Raw genomic sequence first — 6,000 nt, forward strand, 5'->3', positions numbered from 1 at the left:
CCTGGTATTCGTCATTGTTAAAGATAATAATTTGTATTTGCAATTTGTATACGCGATCCATTAATTCAAGGCCGATTGTTGTACATAATTTATTATGAAAGATTTTTCTAAACTTATAAATTTTGACATATATTTGTAAACAATAAGGATAAATTTATTTATATGAGCAACGATAAATTGATACTTGGAGCTATTCGTGTTCGTATTCCCGAACGTAGGTTTATTATAAAATTATAAAATTATATTACTTTATTATTATAACCTCCAGGGAAAAAATATTTTATGTATAATTATATAAAATTATATAAAAATATAATTTTATAGAATCGTATGTTACGTCACGCTATTGAGATTTTCTCCGTTTTTTGAGTTCAATGCATTTAGGGTAAACTCGAGTATGATGGCCATAGTTTCTTAAAATGCAAAAAACATACATTTATTCTTATTACTTTTAAACAATATTTGGGATATTACTTTCACTGAAGCTTAAAGTAACAAATACTATCGAAATTAAAGAGAAAATACTTAACAGAATTTTAACTTTATCAAAATATTACAAAGTATGCATTGGCCATCTTATCTGATTTTTAGGGAAAAGATGACTATGTGACATTAAGAAAGACAGCTATAGTATTTATAAATAAATAGTGAAAATAAAAGTATTAATGATAGCCCAGTAAGCAAGAAACATTTTGGAACATTTCAGCAACATTGTAGTAACGTTGTAACATTGCTACAATGTTATTGAAATGTTCCAAAATGTTTCTTGCTTACTGGGAGGTCACATTGCAATTTAGATACCTTTATTGTGTATATAATGTTGATTATGGCAGCTTATCTGTAATTTATTAGACATTATAACAGTTTTTAGCAGACACGTGCAAAACTTTGCAGATAGTCGAAAGAAAAAATATTAGATAATATTTATAATATTGTTATTTTGAACAGTGTACTCGTATGAACTACTGTAAATATTGATTATCTTTAAGAATGACTATACAAATGCACTATTTATCAATTATTGGAGAAATTATGGCTTATGGCCATCTTTTCCGTATGGCCATAATACCCTAATTTACCCTAAGCAATTTACCCGGGGATCGGAGATCAAGTTGTGCGGTTAAGAATGTACTTAAGAATTTATTGGGAAGTATCGGATAATTATTCGGAAGGGTAATTTTGAATCCGGTGCCAAAAAGATTACGAAGCTTGTAGGCGAATGTACGTGGATCGGCTTTTTGAACGTTCTTGTAATTCGGAATCGTAAGATTGATCTTTAATCGCCTGAGAGTATATACGCGTTCGCGGGGTGAGTCTACCGGTTTCTTTTGATCTAATAATTGCGCTAATTTTTGGAAATAGGGGAAAGTATCGTGATTTGAAATAAGAGCTGATTTTATTTGAAATCTTAATCTTCTCTCTCGCTGTCTTCGTCCGCCTTTAATAGGCATGGAAGTAATGCAAAAATAATTATCAATGTTTCGAAGAACTACCGTGAGACGGGGACCACGCTATTGGCAGCGACAGTCGTAACAGTCCTCTGGATGTGAGATAATCTGGAGACATTGGTAGTGTCTCGGCGCTAAGCTACGCGCAGTGCCACTACCGTGGCTACTTTAAGGCCATTCTCCATAAGACGTAGAACGCGGGTTGCAGGTCGTAAAACTAGAAACTAACCTAACGTATTTTAGTTATGATATGATTAGAGTTGCGGCAGATCGAGATTATCTGATCTCAATAAGGGCTGAACCGATCAAGTTCTAAGTGTACTCAATCGATTGCAACCGCTCGGGATATATAATGAAAGTGTTTTTATTTTTTATCTACGTGCCCTACGAGCGGAGATATTGTGACGCAAAATACGAATCTGAGACTTTTATATTAAGAATAGTCATCATTATCGTCGTCGCCGCTATGAAGTGGTGGGGGTAATGTCCTTCTGGAATTTTTGGCGCAAGAGGCAAATGTGGCGCTGGCAATGTACATGGTCACATCACACATGTGTCCGTTTTCTGTGGTTGATGATTAGGTTAGGAAAACTGTCACATCGATGGCATAGTAGAGGACACGTAAGTGATTTTTTGCTTCTACATACACAAATTAGACTTGCTCGACACGTTTTTGCACGAAATGAACGAATTTGGCAAAAAAAAATGTATCGCTTTACCCCGTGGACCGAGATCGTTAAAGTTGATCACTATTCAGGTTAGGAAATCATATCTGTCATATCGATGGCATAAATTACAGCAGAGTATTTGTCTTGGTTAAATACTTGTCTGTAAAGCAGAATTGTTTAATCCTTTATGCCATCGATGCAACAGATTTCCTCTGGATATCTGTCAACTTTAATTATAACAATTAATAACTCGGTTCGCGGTAGTGCAAAAATGCGTGGAATGATTTTATCAACCTCGAGGAGGTTCAACCTTGTACGTACATTATTATGTAACTTATAATTTAAAGATAGGTTTCATGAGGCATTTCTTGTCGAGGTTATCTTGTGGTCTCAAATGGAATTTACGAAAAGATGTTTGGAACAAAATTTGGAACTTTGTCAAATTCAAAATAACTTTCGGTAATAAATGGCTTCTTCCACGTGCGCAAGATTAAAATTGCAAATTCTTATTAAAAAGTTTATATTTTACTCATCTTAATGATACATAATTAATGATAAAATAGACGTTTCGGTCTGTCATCAGACCATTCTCAATATAAAACCAATAATTCATAAACGAAACCTATAGTAGTACTTTAATACATATTCTAACTGTCTTATCACATATATACGCTTTTCTCGGTGTTACAATTATATCCATTTCCTCACGTAAGGTTATTAAAATCTAACAATTAATCCTATAATAGGTGAATCGTCAAATTCTGTCATTATTATAATGTTTGCGATTACATGTGTTATACGATAGAATTTCCTCGTGACTGAGATGACAGCATTCTTTTCTTTAAACGAATTCGATATTATCCGCACGTGCATCGCTGTCGAGTGTTGATCATGTGTGTTTTTCGTTCTCGACTATTGTAATAATATCATTGGGACATGATCCCTTGCTGCGCTGCTGTTCTGGATTAAATGTTTTAACGGAGAATCAAGAAGTTCTTTCGTTCAATTATTGACATCTGGGATTGTAATTCAGCGATGCACGTGCGGATAATATCGAATTCGTTTAAAGAAAAGAATGCTGTCATCTCAGTCACGAGGAAATTCTATCGTATAACACATGTAATCGCAAACATTATAATAATGACAGAATTTGACGATTCACCTATTATAGGATTAATTGTTAGATTTTAATAACCTTACGTGAGGAAATGGATATAATTGTAACACCGAAAAAAGCGTATATATGTGATAAGACAGTTAGAATATGTATTAAAGTACTACTATAGGTTTCGTTTATGAATTATTGGTTTTATATTGAGAATGGTCTGATGACAGACCGAAACGTCTATTTTATCATTAATTATGTATCATTAAGATGAGTAAAATAGAAACTTTTTAATAAGAATTCGCAATTTCAATCTTGCGCACGTGGAAGAAGCCATTTATTACCGAAAGTTATTTTGTAAATCGATCCACGGTTTATTATTTATTAATTTGTCAAATTCATTCACGTATGGTTTACATGTCTGTTTATCTGCAACGAACAATTTCCCAAGTCTGCCAGGAGCTATTGCATATTATATGTAATCCAGAAGATTTTTTTCAAATGTAATTTACGAATATGTAATAAACACAAGTAATATTATATTTCAATCCTTCCACAAATTGTCTAATTATTATTATATATGATTTACGAAATTCATTTTCAGGTATTATTGAAAAAAAATTCAGGTATTATTGAAAAATTGTTGGTGGGACTCGTCGACTTTACCTCAACTGACTAGACTGCTCAAAACTTTATTTTTGAAAGCTGGACCAGTTTGGAATTAAGTTAATCGGCGTTAGTAACAGACGCCGTAAGTAGTTTTAAACAATCTTTGCCTTGCATTAATTGACAGTTACACACACTTTTTACTTTTTATACATTCATATAATAATTATACTATGTTTATATTTTATCAACCTCGAGGTTCGACCTTGTGCGTACATTATTATGTAACTTGTAATTTAAAGATACGTTTCATGATGCATTTCTTGTCGAGGTTTTCTTGTGGTCTCAAATGTGGAATTTACAAAAAGATGTTTGGAACAAAATTTGTAACTTTGTCAAATTCATTCACGTATGGTTCTGTTTATCTGCAACGAACATTTCCCAAGTCTGCCAGGAGCTATTGCATATTATAAGTAATAAACACAAGTAATATATTTCATTTCTTCCGCAAATTATCTATTTATTATTATGTATGATTTACGAAATTTATTTTCAGGTATTATTGAAAATTGGTGGAACTCGTCGACTTTTCCTCAACTGACTAGACTACTAAAAACTTTATTTTTGAAATCTGGACCAGTTTAGAATTAGTTATAGACAGAAGATTATTATTTTCATCACAGTTAATTAAGTAGGAACGCAGAGATTGAAGTATATCACGAAGATAATAAGAACGATATACAGACTTGCTGTTGGCTATATTCATATTATAATAAGAACGATATATAGACTTGTTGTTGGTTTTATGAATACTCCGAGAAAGTGTTATAAGACGGGGGCCACACTATTGGCAGCGACAGTCGTAACAGTCCTCTGGATGTGAGATAATTATGCATACTCCGAGAAAATGTTATAAGACGGGGGCCACGCTATTGGCAGTGACAGTCGCAACAGCCTCTCGGATACTCGTATATATGTATTTGAATGTAATTGAATGAGACGCAGAGCAGAGACTTAGGTTTCAGCCGATTTGATATATTCAGTATTTTCGTTTAATAGGAAAAACAGAATAATAAGGAAAGAAAAATATAAGAGTGTGTTTCTAATAAAGCGCGAGGATAGTTCTCACCTTGATCTAATTAATTTTCTGTCTATACTGGATAAGTTTCTACTCTTGCTCTATAAATGGATAACTGAATGAATAACTGTTCGACTGAATAACTGAATAAAAGCCGAACGAATAACTGTACTGAACGAATGAAATGACTGACTAAAACTGGATGTATAACTGACTAAATGTATGACTGAACTGAATATATGACTGAATTGAACTGAATGTATTACTGACTAAATATGTAACTAACTGACTATGTAACTGACTTGAATAAAAGAATAACTGATTATGTAACTGACTTGAATAAAAGAATAACTGTCTATGTAACTGATTTGAATAAAAAAATAACTGTCTATGTAACTGCTTTTGGCAGCTCCTTTTATATTTTGGAAATGAATGTGGGAGTGTCCTTTCAGGACCAATCAGTACTCTTCAAAATTTGGTAGAACCTATACTCGCGCTTGTTTCTTTAAGATAAGGCAGCAAGGCTCCGCGTAAACCCTACTCCCCACTCTACTGGTTTAATCTTAATAAGTAATAGTTGAGAGTTTTAATAAATAATAAAAATTCGGTTTTCCTTAACTAATATCCTTATGCAAGGCGAATCTATTACATTCTGAATTATATATCTAAAATTGGTTTAGTTTTATTGGAAGAAAGAAAAAAAAGAAGAAAAAGGTATTCGTCCTCGAATTCAAAAAGACTTCTATTTTGCTGTTAATTGCTTAATTGCTAAACGCTAATGTACATACATTATCACTAGTATAATGTTAATATACGCTTTTATTTATTATTTTATAGAAAGGCTTCTTTGAAAAAAAAATCGTGGAATATTCTTAGACACCCTTTAGAGTAGATAATCTGTGTGACGCATAAAGGTACATAAAGTGATCTATCTGTTGGTTTGAATGTGTTTAAATAAAGGAATTAAATATATCCCCCTATAAAAGAGAAAAGGAATCTTCGGTTTCGAAATAAAGATAAAATAGGGACGAAATATCAAGACCAAGACGAAATACTAATCTAGAGATAAGATAAAAATAAGGTATAAATCATATA

This window comes from Trachymyrmex cornetzi, unplaced genomic scaffold (assembly GCF_001594075.2).
Source record: "Trachymyrmex cornetzi isolate Tcor2-1 unplaced genomic scaffold, Tcor1.1 scaffold429, whole genome shotgun sequence".
NCBI lineage: Eukaryota > Metazoa > Arthropoda > Insecta > Hymenoptera > Formicidae > Trachymyrmex > Trachymyrmex cornetzi.